At 36.2% G+C, this 16,615-nt stretch overlaps 1 protein-coding gene across 2 annotated transcripts in view; it reads left to right on the top strand.

Annotated features, from left to right (window-relative positions):
* The window catches only part of CCSER1 (coiled-coil serine rich protein 1), a 753,833-nt gene that overhangs the window by 619,839 nt on the left and 117,379 nt on the right, over positions 1-16,615 (top strand). The gene's annotated exons all lie outside the window — the stretch shown is intronic.

Raw genomic sequence — 16,615 nt, 5'->3', positions numbered from 1 at the left:
GAAAACTGCAATACTTATCTTTGTCCATAACTTAAGTGTGTGACATTAAAAGATATATTTAAGTCTCTCTGAGTTACAGTTTTCTTATCTGTTCAACAGAGATACTAATATCTACTCATCGAAATTATTGTACTAACTAAATTAAATGTATTTGAAACACCTAGGAAAGTTTGGCATATTGTAGATATTTTATAGCATCATACTGAAATATCAAGACTTTGGAGCCAAACAGACGTAATACTATTACAGGGTAGTTCTGGAAGATTGAGTCCATTGTTTACACATTTAAAGCATTAATTTAAAGCATTAATTGTTTGATGGTTAATCACACCATATAAGTTCCTAACCCTGAATTATCTTAAGGGTTAAGTGAGACAGTGTTGCCAGAGTGTCTGGCATATAATTAAAACAAAATGAATATTAGCTGCTTCTTTTAGTAATAATTCTCCTTTCCTTTAAATGTTTTCTTATTCTGTTGGTTTAATATCTTGGGGAGAAAAAAGGAAGACAGTATATTGTCTGATGATTGAGTACATTTATTAGACTATTTTCATATAGTTTTCTCTAAAGTATAAGCGTCGATTTTTGCCTAATAACAGTATAACTCAAAATTATATTATCTTGAACACTATTCTGCTTAAAGTTACTATTGTAGGAAGTAGAAAATTCAGGTCTAACAAAAGTTAATTTGTTGAGTCTGTATTTTACAGACCACTGGCAATTGGATGACTATGATAGGGAGAAGATTTATATTGTATCTCTGTATTCATAAGTTCCTGAATAGAAAGAAACACAATTCAAGCATTTGAAAAATACACTGGAGAAGATTAGTTTGAAAGTAGGATGTGCATGAGTGCATGGATGTATGTATCTCTTGTAGGATGATTGTAAGTAAGCCTTGCTGTAAAATTATCTAAGAAGCAGAATTTATTGTAATCGAGTTCTCCATTAAAGGACAGTATAGGGCGCCTGGGTGGCTCAGTGGGTTAAGCCGCTGCCTTCGGCTCAGGTCATGATCTCAGGGTCCTGGGATTGAGTCCCGCATCGGGCTCTCTGCTCAGCAGGGAGCCTGCTTCCTCCTCTCTCTCTCTCTCTGCCTGCCTCTCTGCCTGTTTGTGATCTCTCTCTGTCAAATAAATAAATAAAATCTTAAAAAAAAAAGGACAGTATATTATTAGAAATACATTCTTGTAGAAAAAAACAAACCAAACCAACACATAAACAAATTAAAAAAAAAAAACAATTATTTTATTTGTAAAACCAACACCCCAGAGATTATGCATTTTTTCCAATATTCTGTCTTAAGTTTGGGGAAGGAATACTCCTCTGCAAAGAAACTAGTGAACTTCCTGTGGGATACCACATATAAGCTAGAGGGACCCCTGCATTGCTCAAGATTCCAGTTCCTTTAAAGCTGGGGTTAGAAGTTCTTGGTTGACTTTTGAAAACTCTTTATTAAACCACTGAGAATTGATTTACAATTATGTATATTTAAATCAAATGCAATAATACCTGGTAAAAGCTATTTCAGACTGTAGTTGAGCATTTTCTTAGAAGACTTGGGACAAAATTTATAATTCAGGTCCACTGCCAGGAACTCAGAAATGCTATTATCTCTTCCCTCTAGCATTGTAATAACCTCCTAATTGGCATCTTCACTTTCCCCTCTTACAACTTGATCCTCTACTCCTTTGTCCCCATTCTTCCAGCTTTATGCAGATATGTCATATCCCTACTAAAATCCCTTGTCCTTGAAATAAAATCTAAAAACCTTCATTCCCCTTGTTTTTAATACAAAGTCTAAGAAGCATGCATGATATGGCTGATTTTACAGCATAATTGTTGTCATTCTGTCCTTCTGTGTTTCATACTTCATCTATACTAGGTATCTTTTATTTTGTTGAACTTTCTGTGCTACCTTTTATCTTAGTTAAGGTGTATTTTATTTTTATTTTCCCACAGAAAAATTAAAATCATCTTTCCCAGATCTCAGTTTAAACATTACTTAATTGGAAATGACTGGAGTGGGTTTCTCTAGAAATTAGAAATTCTCTTCCATAACATCATCATACCTTAGAATTCTGTTTTTTGCACTAGAGAGTATAAGCTTTCTTTTTTTTTTAAAAAAAGATTTTATTTATTTATTTGACAGAGAGAAATCACAAGTAGATCGAGAGGCAGGCAGAGAGAGAGAGAGAGAGGGAAGTAGGCTCCCTGCTGAGCAGAGAGTCCGATACGGGACTCGATCCCAGGACCCTGAGATCATGACCTGAGCCGAAGGCAGCAGCTTAACCCACTGAGCCACCCAGGCGCCCCAGTATAAGCTTTCTTTTTCCATCTTGTTTGCTGCTATATTCTTAGACCCTTGTCAGATGGCTAGCATTTAATACTCACTTATTTCTAAATACCCTACTGAATGAAAGATATTGAAAGTAATGAGTTTTAAGAGTGCAAACTAATGCCAGACTTTCCCTACAGGTTATGTACATAGTTTTACAATGTCAAATTCTTACTTCATTGATCTTCTTTCTCCCCATGCAGACAGTCTTCCTTGATATAGAACCTGCCAGCTAAAAAAAAAAAAAAAAAAAAAAAAAAGGCCTGATGACTTCCTTGAAGCATGGGGGCTTGGTTGTGTAGCCCAGTCTTGGCCAGTGGACCAGAGGAAAAAGTTTGCCTTTGATGAAAAGAATACTTGTGAGAGGAACAACTGTACTTCTCAGTATTAAATTCAGTTGATTGAGAGCATGCTTTTTGGATTTGTGTTTCCCTGCATACTACAACGGGTCAAACCCAAGAACTAATACCTACTCTTTGAGAATGAGTGAAACTAACATAGAAATATCAGGGTCTTTGATTATGTTTTTATGCTGCTGATTTAAGTGAATCTGGAACCACCTATCCCTGGTAATCTTGTTTATGAGGTAATAAATATCTTTCCTGTTTAAGCTACTTTTATTTTTTTAATTTAATTTAATTTTACTTTTTTGTGTGTCTTCCAAAATGCATTGTTTATGCACCTCACCCAGGGCTCCATGCAGTACATGTCCTCTTAATACCCACCACCATACTCACCCAAACCCCACACTCCTTCCCTCCAAAAACCCTGTTTGTTTCTCAGAGTCCACAGACTCTGAAGGTTTGTCTCACCCTCCTATATCCCACAACTCCCTTCTCCTCTCCATCTTCCCATGCCCTCTGTGTTATTACTTATGCTCCACAAATAAGCAAAACCATATAATTGACTTTCTGTGCTTGACTTATTTCACTCAGCATAATCTCTTCCAGTCCGGTCCCCGTTTTTATAACAGTTGAAGCTACTTTTAGATGGCTATCTTTTCTTATTCTCAAAAGCACCTTAATTGATAAAGATTTCCTCAGGACTTGACTTTCCCTGAGTCCCTCTTATGTAGTTAATCATTGTCACCTGTTGGGGTTGGGAAGCCTACCTTATCTACTACTCTGTAAGCAAGACAAATGATCAGGAAGGTTCCTCCCCCAGGAATACTCCTTTTTACCATTAATATACTTTGTAAAGATAACCTTAAATTGCTGAAGTAATACATTTCTAAATGTGTGTGATCTTCAAAAAATCTTGAGCTCTTGGAATCTAGAATAGAAGAGTTTTTCTTATAACACTGTTTATTATATATAGAACCAGACATTGACCTCAACTCAGAAATTAGTCATTCAGCAAACATGTCTATAAACCTCCTTTTAATGTGTGTGTGACTGTGGGCTACTGGGATTTCTTTTGAGCCATTCTGCTCTTCTATAAAATCTCAGTAATACCACCTAATTTATAGGGTTTCTGTAAATTCACCATCTCGTGAAATTATGGATATAATGCCCATGGAACTAAGTAGGCAGTCTTCCCTTATTTTAGAAGTTAAATTTGGAAGATTTTTTCCTGATAAAATATGGAATATTAAAATTAATTAAACTGTTTGATTTCCTTATAAAGCTAAAAATAATAAGAGGTTTTGTGAAAAAGTATTTTTTGTTCATTAAGAACTATCTTTACACGTAGTAGGCAATTTTGTCTTTGGATCTCAGGAAAAATAAAAATGACTTGTAATTTTCTCAGTTTTCTATAGCTATTGTCTGTAAGTATGAAATCATGAGTTTTGTTATTGAAATATTTGACAGTGTTTTGTTTTAGCTCTTTTGATAACTTTTGTGTTTGCCTTGAGCAAGTCACTTATCTTTTCTATTTCTATTTTCTATTTCAATTTACTTATGAAAGATAGAATAATGATTGTGATGTACCTTACAAAGAACTTAAAATCATATTGAGAGAATGATGAAAACCAAAGCAGTGTGTTAAATGCCAGATATGACAACAAGAATAAGAGAAAGAATATTTCTATTATAGAGCATTCTCCTGGATGGCTTTAATACTGTGAAAGGCAGTAAAATTATTTCCTGATAAATACTTTGAGCATTAAGACATGAATTGTCCAGGATTAAATATATATATATATATATATATATATATATATATATATATATATATATTTCCAGAGTACTGATTATACAGCACATTTCTTGTCCTGCCTTCATTGAATTTATAATTAGAATATCACCAGGAGGCAGCTACTGGCATCATTAATGGAATGTATTTGTGGGCAAAATACCTTTTCTTAAAGAATTTCTGGACTATTCTGAGGAAATCAAAATCGATTTTAATTTCAAGTTTCAACTTAATTTTTTTCTACTAAGTACTAACATGTATAGGATACTAGATGATTTGCCCATCCATCCATTAATTTCATTGATATTTACTGAACTCCTCTGTGAAAGCTACCAGACTACATGATTTGTGATGTGCAAAGATAAAATGCGGTTTCTATCCTCAAAGAGCTTACATGTATTAGGGAAATATATATATATATAAATAACTCAATTAAGGTTTTCTTCCTTAGTGTTGCAACAAAGGCAAGAAGAGCAAGTGTAAGTCATATGAAGAATTCTAACCAGATAGAAAGGCTTGAATTAAGGCAATGGTGATGGGAATTGAAGAAAGGGAATGAGTAAAGGGAATTTTGAAATCAGAAAAAGGATTGTCAGTTGGTTTTAGAATGTGAGAAGATAAATTGTGGATAGGGACTTATGGTTTCAATTCTAGTAGGTAAGGAGTTTGGAAGTCATCACTTCTGTTTTTCACAACAACAAAAGTTGAACATATCAACAACTTTTCTTGGGCTTATCAAGGAAATCAGGCCACAGAGCAAATCACTACCACAGGCAAATATAGATAATTACTGCCAAAATCAATTGACATGGAACAGAGGCCACTAAAGCTATACACTGGTAGGAACTGTAATTTTGATGAATTACTAGAACCTATGTGTAGACTAGCTTGACAGTATGAAACTCCTGGGGGCCATATTCTTAAGGGGGAACCCACACTTGAATGAATCTTACCTCTGAAATCCCACCAGGTTCTCATGGTGAAGAACCCAAATAAAATCCCCTTGTGTTTTGTTGAGAGGTAGAAAAATAACTCTTTGTAATATGCTCAGGGCATTTTCCATAACAAAGGCCTGCTCTCTAGGCAAAAGTTTTGTCACCTGGAAGTGAGAAAGGCACTTAACCAATTCCAGCCCTCTCTACCCTTCCTGTCTCACCTGAGGAGGGAGAATCAAGTTAAGGAAGACTTGTGAAGGTCACAATCATCCCAGAAACAGAGGTCTGCTACAAGGCTGATAATCATAAGATTATAGAATACCCCCCCAAAAAATCCTTACAATTACATTAACAGTGTTCCAGTATACAGTGAATTATAGCTGAAAGAACTGCAAGGCACAGACTCTGTTAGAAGCTGTTCTTAGAGTAGCTCTTAGAATAGACAGCAGAGGAGACGAAAGCAAGGACAGTCAAGGAATTTGAAGCCTTTGGGACCTACAGTTACAGCAAATATTAAACACAGGCCAACTTTTAGCATGATTAACATAAAAACTCACACTATTTAACTTCAGTTATTACTCAATACATCACCTCCAGCTTTCTTTATAAAAAATTACAAGGCATGCTAAAAGGCAGGGAAAAAAGAAAAACAAAGTAAGCAGCAGAACTAAATTCATATAAACACAGATTTTGAAATTATTACACAGGGAATTTAAAATAATTCAAATTACCATGTGAAGGACATTAATGGAAGACAATAAATAGCATGCAGGAACGGATGGGCAATGTAAGCAGAGAAATGGAAACTCCAAAAATCAAAATGATACACTAGAAATTTACATAAATGAAAAATGCCTTTGATGGACTCAGTAGTAGATTAGACACTGCCAAGGAAGGAATCACTCACTGAGTTTAAAGATCACTCACTGAGCTCAAATGAAATACAAAAAGAGAAAGGAACAGAAACAAAATAACAGAATATCCAAGAACTCTGAGATAATTTCAGAGTATAATATGGACACAATTGGAGTACTATAAGAAAAGAGAGAGAATGAAGCAGAAAGGTCTTTACATAGTGGCCAAAACCTTTTCAAAATGAATGGCACACATCAAACCACAGGTTCATTGAACTCGGAGAATTCCAAGCAAGAATAAAAACTCTAAACCTATACATAACGTATTGAAGCTGCAGAAAGCCAAGGACAAAGAAAATCTTGAAAGAATCCAGAGAAAGAAAAATATCTTTACCTCTAGAGAGAAAAGAGAGAGAGAGAGCAAAAATAACAATGGACATCTCATCATCAGAAACCACACCAGCAAGATATAAAGTGAAATCTTTAAGTGCTAAAAAAGTCAAGGATGAATCAGGTTCTTTTTTTTTTTTTTTAATTTTATTTTTTAATTTTTTTTTAATTTTTTATAAACATATAACGTATTTTTATCCCCAGGGGTACAGGTCTGTGAATCACCAGGTTTACACACTTCACAGCATTCACCAAAGCACATACCCTCCCCAATGTCCATAACCCCACCCCCCTTCTTCCAAACCCCCTCCCCCAGCAACCCTCAGTTTGTTTTGTGAGAATAAGAGTCACTTATCCTTTGTCTCCCTCCCAATCCCATCTTGTTTCATTCATTCTTCTCCTACCCCCTTAACCCCCCATGTTGCATCTCCACTTCCTCATATCAGGGAGATCATATGAATCAGGTTCTTGATCAACTTATAGGAGAAGTGATGTTATTAACTGAGACCAGAATTAAATGGAGAAATCATATGTTCCAGGAGAAATCATTCGGCGTGAAGATTTTAGATGTGAAAACTTGAGTCTGATACACCTGGAACATAACAAGTAGCAAATTTCCAGGCAGTTAGAAATTTGGCACAAGATTTCAGAAGACTAGGGAGCAGGGAATAGGGATTGATGATAAATCTGGAACTGTTAGTTTATAGGTAATAGCTAATGCAGTAAGTTGTGGAGGTAGAACATTTAAGGGGAGATAGGTGAGGTATTCAGATAGAAACCTGAAAAGTTTTAACTTTTACTTTATTTTTAAAGATTTTTTTAATCTATTTATTTCTCAGAGAGAGAGAGAGAGAGCACAGGCAGACAGAATGCCAGGCAGAGGCAGAAGCAGGCTCCTTGCTGAGCAAGGAGCCAGATGTGGGACTCAATCCCAGGACGCTGGGATCATGACCTGAGCCAAAAGCAGCCGCTCAACCAACTGAGCCACCCAGGCTTCCCAAGTTTTAACTTTTAAAGAACAAAGTGAAACGAAAAATAATAAGGAGTTTGAAAAGTTTCTGAGGACAAAATGTACAGAAATCCAGAAGGAAGGTATATTTTTAAAAAGGGATTTTTGTATTGCCAAGTCTAAAGCTTAGATCAGGCTGAAGACTGAAAAAAATGTTTTCACTTAACACTGATGAGAGCAATTTTAACTAAGTGACTGGAGTGGAAACCAGGTTTCAGAGGCAAAAAGATTGAACAATTATTTATTTATAGCTAAACTGCAAATGAGGGTATGCATTCTGTAAGTGTAGTTGCTCTCCCAAGAAATATCTTAATCAAAGGAAGAGAAAGTCACAGATAGAAGTTAGGAAAGACAAAGTATTGTTGTTTGTTGCTACATTTGTTTTAGGAAAGGTAGGAAGTTAATCCAGTTAAAAGACTAACAGAACTAATAGAGAAGATCTGTACTAAAATTACTACAATTTAGGGGGCTTCTCAAACCAGTAGTGTGAATATTAGTGAACAAGTGTTTAATCTTTACCGTATTACTCATGATTTTATATAAAACTAACTCTGAGTAATTGATGGAAAACCTATCATTTCCACCACCATCTTGGATAATGGAAAGTGTTTGTAACAAACACTTTCCAATTCTGAGGGTTGCTGGGGGGAGGGAGGTTGGGAGAAGGGGGTAGGATTATAGACATTGGGGAGGGTATGTGCTTTGGTGAGTGCTGTGAAGTGTGTAAACCTGGTGATTCACAGACCTGTACCCCTGGGGATAAAAATATATGTTTATAAAAAATAAAAAAGAAAAAAATTTAAAAGAAAAAAAGAAACACTTTCCAAATTCCAAACTGCAAATTGGAAAGCCAATTTATGGCACATTGTGATTATAAGAAGTAAAATTATACCTGTTGTCATAGATGCATATGTTTGTTTTACGTATCCTAATAATCATTCCCTTTTCAACTGATTTTCAACAGCACTGTGTTGCAAAGGGTGAGATTAGAGAAATGAAAAGAAGATAGATTTGAACTCACACCTGCAGCTGAGTCTCATAAACCTAGCAGTTGGAGGAGGAAGAAACTGTAAATCTTTTAAATACTCCCCAGATGATTTAGGTGAAGTCTTCCCATGCAGTTGAAAACTACCTGTTAGTTTGCTACTCATGTACTTGGTATTGGCTTTCTTTAAAATACAGGATTTTTTTTTTCTTTCTGTGCCTTTTCTTTTCTTTTCTTTTCTTCTTATTGTGTAATAATCCTATGACTTGACTGCCTCTCTACTTATGGTGTTAGGTATTGCATAGTAGACAAAATTAAAGTAGCAATAGAAGAACAGAAATCATATTTAAGTTCATAGTCAAAGTGAATAGAAAGGTCTATTACTTTCAAGATAATATAATACTATTAAAGTGCAAATCTCCTGTGACAAGTTCAGAATAAAGACCTCAAGAATTACAACTACAGTTTCTGTGTTCAAGCAAAATAACTTGACAGTTATTGACAGAAATAAGGTACCATTCACCTTTGAAAATATTGCTTTCTAAATCTCAGTCCAATGCCATTTAAAACTATGTTCAAGTTGTACACTTTCATAAGTTGTCATTTATTTTCCTTACAATCTTAACATTTTTTTATAAATTTTTTATTTTTTATAAACATGTATTTTTATCCCCAGGGGTACAGGTCTAATAGATTTACACTAACCTCTTTTTGAACAGTTTTTGTATACTTTCTTAAGCTTAATTAACAGAACACTTATTACTTTCTTATGTGTAAAGAGTACTTAGTATCAAAAGAATTCAAAAACACCATTCTTTCCCTACAGGTGTTTATAATTTAGCCTTTTTACTCAGTGTTTTTGGTGTCTAGTAAATATTCAGATAGTTTTAATTTTGTGGTGCTGGGGAGGGTATTTATGTAAATTTTTTTAAGTTGCCTTTTCTCTATTCATTAAAAATAATTCACGTCTGGGGGGCACTTGGGTGACTCAGAGAGTTAAGTGTCCACCTTGGGTTTAGGTCACAATCTCATGGTCCTGGGATCCAGGTCTGGGTAGGGCTCCCTGTTCAGTGGGGAGTCTGTTTCTTCTCTTCCTCTGCCCCTTCCCCCCCATCCTCCTGAGCACACATGGGTGTTCTCTCTCTCTCTGTCTCTCAAATAAATTTAAAACAAAAATCTAAGATAATAATAATTTGGGTTTTTACTTAAGTTCTTTTCCACTTTACCCTCTGATGGAGGACTTCCTTATCAAACACATTCCCAAGAGTTCTTATGATTCAGAATCAGAAGGGAAGTTGGGCTGGAAGAATGATCCCTAGTACCTATGCCAGGGCTATAGGACACTTAGGAGAACCACTGAAGTATCTCTGAGAAACTTATAGAAGAAAATAGTATAATAGTAAAAATTATTCTTGTGAACTCTGTGTTCTAGAAATAATGATCAAGATATGCAAATGAAGATCTCTGGTTGTTTTGAATTTCTTTTTTGGTTCCAAAATATTTTTGTTTGAATATACTGTAATTCTGAGACTGTACCATCATGTTGCCATAGATTTAGCAGGTCACATGTTTGCTAAATATCTTGAATAAATATTTAGGTTTAATTTCTCTCTCTCTTTTTTTAAGATTTTATTTATTTATTTGACAGAGAGAGAGATCGCAAGTAAGCAGAGAAGCAGGGAGGGGAGGGGAGGAAGCAGGCTCCCTGCTGAGCAGAGAGCCCGATGTGGGGCTCGATCCCAGGACCCTGAGATCATGACCTGAGCCAAAGGCAGAGGCTTAACCCATTGAGCCACCCAGGTGCCCCTAGGTTTAATTTAAAATTAGGTTTAAATTTAGAAGTGTATTTTTCAGGTTACTACTCTATAACCAGGCTTTCTCAAAGTTATGTATTTCATTGGATAGATTTACCATCATTTAATAACAGTTTTTTAAATTACTGCATACTTATGCTTGTCTTTAGTATTTTGACATTACAATAATGGATATCTATGGTCTCACCACTGATTTTCAGTCAGAGGTTTTGTTTCTTTTCTTTCCTTTCTTTTTTTTTTTTTCCTTTTCAACCAACAGTGCTCAGATGGAATGAGGATGGGTATGAGTATCGGGGTGTATATTTACATTCCCCCATGTCTGAAGGTGACATTATTCTGTGTGTGTGTGTGTGCACTATACTTTTTTTTAAAATTTTTTAATTTTTTTATAAACATATAGTGTACTATTAGCCCCAGGGGTACAGGTCTGTGAATCGCCAGGTTTACACACTCCACAGCACTCACCGTAGCACATACCCTCCCTGATGTCCATAAACCCATCACCCTCTCCCTATACCCCTCCCCCATCCCCCCTCAGTTTGTTTTGTGACATTAAGAGTCTCTTTTGGTTTGTCTCCCTCCTGATCCCATCTTGTTTCATTTATTCTTTTCCTACCCCCCCAGCTCCCCCACCCCCGTTGCATCTCCACTTCCTCATATCAAGGAGATCATATGATAGTTGTCTTTTTCCAATTGACTTATTTTGCTAAGCATAATACCCTCTAGTGTCATCTTCCTCATCACAAATGGCAAGATTTCATTTCTTTTGATGGCTGCATAGTATTCCACTGTATATATATATATACCACAATTCTTGATCCATTCATCTGTTGATGGACATCTAAGTTCTTTCCATAATTTGGCTATTGTGGACATTGCTGCCATAAACATTCGGGTGCATATGCCCTTTTGGATCACTACATCTGTATCTTTAGGGTAAATACCCAGTAGTGCAATTGCTGGGTCATAAGGTAGCTCTATTTTCACCTTTTTGAGGAACCTCCATGCTGTTTTCCAGAGTGGTTGCACCAGCTTGCATTCCCACCAACAGTGTAAGAGGGTTGAAGGTGACATTATTCTTTTTTTTTTTTTTTAAAGATTTTATTTATTTGACAGACAGAGATCACAAGTAGATGGAGAGGCAGGCAGAGAGAGAGAGGGAGAGAGAGAGAGAGAGAAGCAGGCTCCCTGCTGAGCAGAGAGGCCAATGTGGGGCTCAATCCCAGGACCCTGAGATCATGACCTGAGCCGAAGGCAGCGGCTTAACCCACTGAGCCACCCAGGCGCCCCAAAGGTGACATTATTCTTATCACATTTTATTATATATGAAGAGGAATGTGAACAATTGTATTTTTATGAACTTCACATACTGATTAGTGGTCAAAGCAAATTTGACTTTGATGAGACTAACTTGTCTAAAACCTTTTAATCATTTTGATGAGTGTCAAGTTACAAGAATGTGGTGATGGCTGCCCTCACATTATGCAAAAAAGTCCACAACAATAAACTCTGTTGTTCCCTTGAATGATTGAATGTGACTAAAGGCAAAACTACTGCTATAGAGACAGACTTATGTAGACACCTACATCTCTGACTTGTTCAAGAATCAAGTAGTGACTAAATATGCCAAGATAGAAGTACTTTATGTTTATAACCTGAAGGAATCAAGAACTACTGTTATATTAAATATGCTAACAGCCCCTCCATTTTATTTAATATTACCTTATATGAGAAATAAAAATGAGCATTTGGAGGGCTTTGAAGGTAAAAGACATAGTAGGGAAAGGTCATGGTTTATGTACTCTCTTTTTTCCATCCTTCCCTACTTCTATTTGCTCCTTTACTAACTATTGAAAAATTATATATAAACTCAATTACTTATATATAATCTAGAAGGAGGTATAGCAGTTGAAAATTATATTATGTCTATGTATTGATTTCCCAGGGGTACTATAACAAAGTACCATCGACTGTGTAGCTTAAACAACAAAAATGTGTTGTTTCAGTTCTGAAAGATAGAATTCTGAGACCAAAGTGTCAATAAGACTGTGCTGCCTTTGGGGGTGCCGGGGAAGAATCTGTCCCAAGTCTCTCTCCTAGCTTCTGGTAGTTCCTTGGTTTGTGACATTAACTCTAGTCTTTACATGGTGCTTTCTTTGTGCACTCTCTGTGTCCAAATTTCTCCTTTTTATAGATATCAACATATTGGACTAGGGGCTTGCCCTATTCTAGTACTGTCTTCATTTTAACCAATTACATCAGTGACCCCATTTCCAAACAAGGTCATGCTCTGAGGTTCTCGAGGTTTATACTTCAGCATATGAATTTTGAGGAACCCATTCAATCTTTAGCAGTCTACTACATAAAGTTGTTTAGAAAGAGGATCCTTTATCACTAAAGCTCTATCAACAAAATATTATTTTATTTCCTTATGTTATGTTCATGAATGTTTTTTTGCCTACTGGAAGCTCATACCTCTTCCATGTAGAGGTTCTCATCCCCTAACATTTGAAGGATTTCCTTCCCTCACTTATTTCTTCTTTCCCTTGTATTTCTAACTTTTTCCTCCTTACTGAGTCATGGTTATCAATCTTTAAACCTATTCAGGCTTAAAGGTTTCCATCTAACACACACACACAAACACCCCATTTCAATCCTAACAAGTCCTAGAAGGAGCTTATCTTTTCATAATTATGTAGTTGGGAACTCCTTACTTCTCCCATATCTTCAGTTTACTTCTGAGCCAGTGTAATTTGGATTCTGCTTCTAACATGCCACCCGGAATTGCTTTGTTAAAGTCAGCAATGACTTACTTTTGAGAAGGCCTTACTTTACTTTATCTCTGGTGCATCTAACATCATTGATTTTACTCTCTTGAAGTTACCTCCTGGCTTGACTATCATGACACCATGCTCTCCTTGTTCTCGGTCTGTTCATTTTCAATTACTTTGTTTTGTTTTGTTTGTCCATAGTCACTTCTCATCTTTCAACTACTGATTCTTCACTACATCAATATTCTAATGATTCCCAAATCTCCACTCCCTGACCAGATGTCTCTTTTCTGAGCGCATTCCTGCATTGATGGTCCATACTATATATCTTCAGCGGGATGTTAAGAGAGTCACAAATTAAACTCATTGCATTTTCTTCATCTTAAATTCCTCCACCTCTAACTAGATTTGCTATCAACAAGAGTGAGCAACACTTGCATTCACCCCATACATCTGCCAGACACTTTATTTCTTCCTTGACTCTTCCCTTCTCTTTTCCCTGCCGTGCCACCCATATCTGGAAGAACCCACTTTCTAAATAGATTTCAAATCCCCTCCCATTGCCCCATTTTAGTTTAAATACTAAAAATTTCTTACCCGGATCATTAAACCAGCCTCCTATCTCTGGCCTTTATCCCCACTAGCCTATTGTCCATGCTGTACTACAGTAAGCTGCATAAACTTCAATCTGATCATACCCTCCAATGAGAAGATGAGGGCAGGCCAAGTTTGAGGTTGCTGTTTTAGATATTCTTTTTTTTTTTTTTTAAGATTTTATTTATTTATTTGACAGAGATCACAAGCAGGCAGAGAGGCAGGCAGAGAGAGAGAGAGGAGGAAGCAGGCTCCCCGCAGAGCAGAGAGCCCGATGTGGGGCTCGATCCCAGGACCTTGGGACCATGACCCGAGCTGAAGGCAGAGGCTTAACCCACTGAGCCACCCAGGCGCCCTACATATTCTATCTACCATGCCTAATTGTGGTTGTTTCCCTTATATGTACAGTAGTAAATCATTGTGGGGAAAAAAATACATACGTGATCTCCATTTTATAAGGAAAATTGAGGCTCTCTAAAGTAGTTCAGACTACTACTGAGAGACGTGGTTTTGTGTTAATACAGATTTAGGTTTATTTCAGTCATTGTATTTTAGTTGTATGGTGTAGGAAAATTATTAAAACACTGAAAAATGTGGTTAATACCACCTTCCTGGTAAAAAATGTGAATATCACTGACAGTGTATGCAAAATATGTATTATTTCAGAATTTCAATTGTACTTTCGTTATTAATAATTGATTTGTACAAGGTCGCACAGCTGAACTGTGACAAAACACTCAGATGCAATCTTTTCTATCCCAAAGGAGAGACAGCAAAGAAAAGCTTTGCTAGATTTGTAGGCTTTTTTTCCTTTACTACATAATAGTTTTTAGGATAGTTTAGTGTTATTTAATGATTATCTAAAACTTCTCAGTACTCTTAAATTTAATTTATAGAATCTTTAAGCCAAACATTTGGTTTTATAGTGGACGTTAATTATATAGTTGGGCAAAAGATTCAGGCATTTGCTACATAAGCAACTATTGAAAAGTGTGTCTATATTATAAGTTGAAAAAGTATTCTAAATTCATGTATATGCCATCTTAAAAAGACTCCTGTTTTACAATGTACTTACAATTAGTATTTGAATTTACCACTATGTATGCTGTTGCTATCCATTAGTGCTCTAAAAAGAACAAAGCATGATCTTTTCTTCCTTTCCTTACTGTCTACTACTGGTTTATGTTTTGTAGCTGTGATCTGTAGCATCAGCTAATATTCTTTGCTTTTTTGCAGCTTAATTTTGTGACCTCCCAGACTGCCTGAAACTACTGCTTACATTGAGTTATATTATCCATGATTCCTGTGTAGCACAATGTTGAGCTTTCTGCTTTTTCTTCTCCCCAGAATTCTACAATTAGGCTAGTGTCCTCGAGAAACATCCCTAATGCATGACTTAATCTGTATTCTTCATTAAACAGGATACTACACCATTTTTTAGGATCTGCTAATATTAAGGATGTTTTTCCTCTCTGATTTTTGCTGTATTAAAATATACAACTAGAAGGGTGTTTTCCTCCTTTAATCATGCAAAAAATTGCAAATGTGCTGCCAAGCAATGCCCAATATCATTCACATTGCCCTTCTGCTCTGTCCGATGGTGGCATAAATGTCCAGGGCCCAAGAGCTGGCTCTGCTCCCTTGCCCCAAGTAAATAGCAGGAGGACACCAGTAGTCAGACCTGCCAGCACTATTTTTTATGAGATTTATTTATTTATTTATTTATTTATTATGTAGAGACAACACACTGACACTTAGATCCACATCTCTGTTATTTACACCTCCCAGTGAGAGAAGGCTGGCAAGCAGGATCATGCAGGAAGGTGCTCTCAGGCGGCAGAGTTAACAGTAAACCCCAGCTGTAGGGGTGATTTATGTAATGGCAAACAGCATGGGATTAGCTAGATTTCCAGGGCTCCCTAAAGATTGATTAACTTGAATAATTTCAGGAGCTCTGGGGAGTACAGGGGACTATCCCTAGTTGCCTAGTACCTGGTTTGGTAAGGCTGGTACATAATGGCCCTAACATGTTAGTGCCCAATAAGGGATGTATTTGGAATGTGGACTTAATTTGTTGTTCAAGAAGAGGATCTAACTGACCTCTGACCACAGCCTCAAAACTGGGTCAATATAGCATTTTAAACAAAAGTAAAAAAATTGTGTTATACACTTCTGGGTGGGGAAAGGGATATGTTTGCTGTCTTTTCCATCTCAGGACCTAAACTTGAAGTCATGTTCAAGCGTAATTCTCTTACTTCATTTAGGATGTTGAGGAATAAGAGGTCTCCTATTTCTTATTTAAAGCGTGAAAAGCATGGGGTGCCTGCCTGGCTGGCTCAGTTGGTAGAGCATGCATTTCTTGACCTCAGGTTCATGAGTTCAAGCCCCATCTTGGCATGGAGCCTACTTAAAAAATAATCATAATTTTAAAAATAAAATAAAAAATGAAAAGCAGGCAAGCAGGATTTCATAGCAGAAAGGAATGTTTAACAGGGTATTTCTAACCATTTCATTTTTATTTCTTATAAAATCTATACTATGGGAAAAATCATAATCACTTACCTTATTTTAAAAATACAGGTATAATGTGACAGTTATGTCTGTCCTCTCTGAGGAAAAAAAAATGTGGGTATCAGAGAATCTTAAGATCTCCTAAGAATATTTTTCCCCAAGAATTTTATATCAAGCAAGTTCAGTGGGGCAATATAAATTAATATCACTATATCACTTCTTGACTTTCTTTGTTGAGAAGCTCATTGTTGATGAGTTTATAAGACATTTATATCTTT

Source organism: Mustela lutreola, chromosome 1, assembly GCF_030435805.1.
Source record: "Mustela lutreola isolate mMusLut2 chromosome 1, mMusLut2.pri, whole genome shotgun sequence".
Taxonomy (NCBI): Eukaryota; Metazoa; Chordata; class Mammalia; order Carnivora; family Mustelidae; genus Mustela; species Mustela lutreola.
The sequence above is the reverse complement of the archived record's forward strand: the minus strand, read 5'-3'. Positions and strand labels throughout refer to the sequence as shown.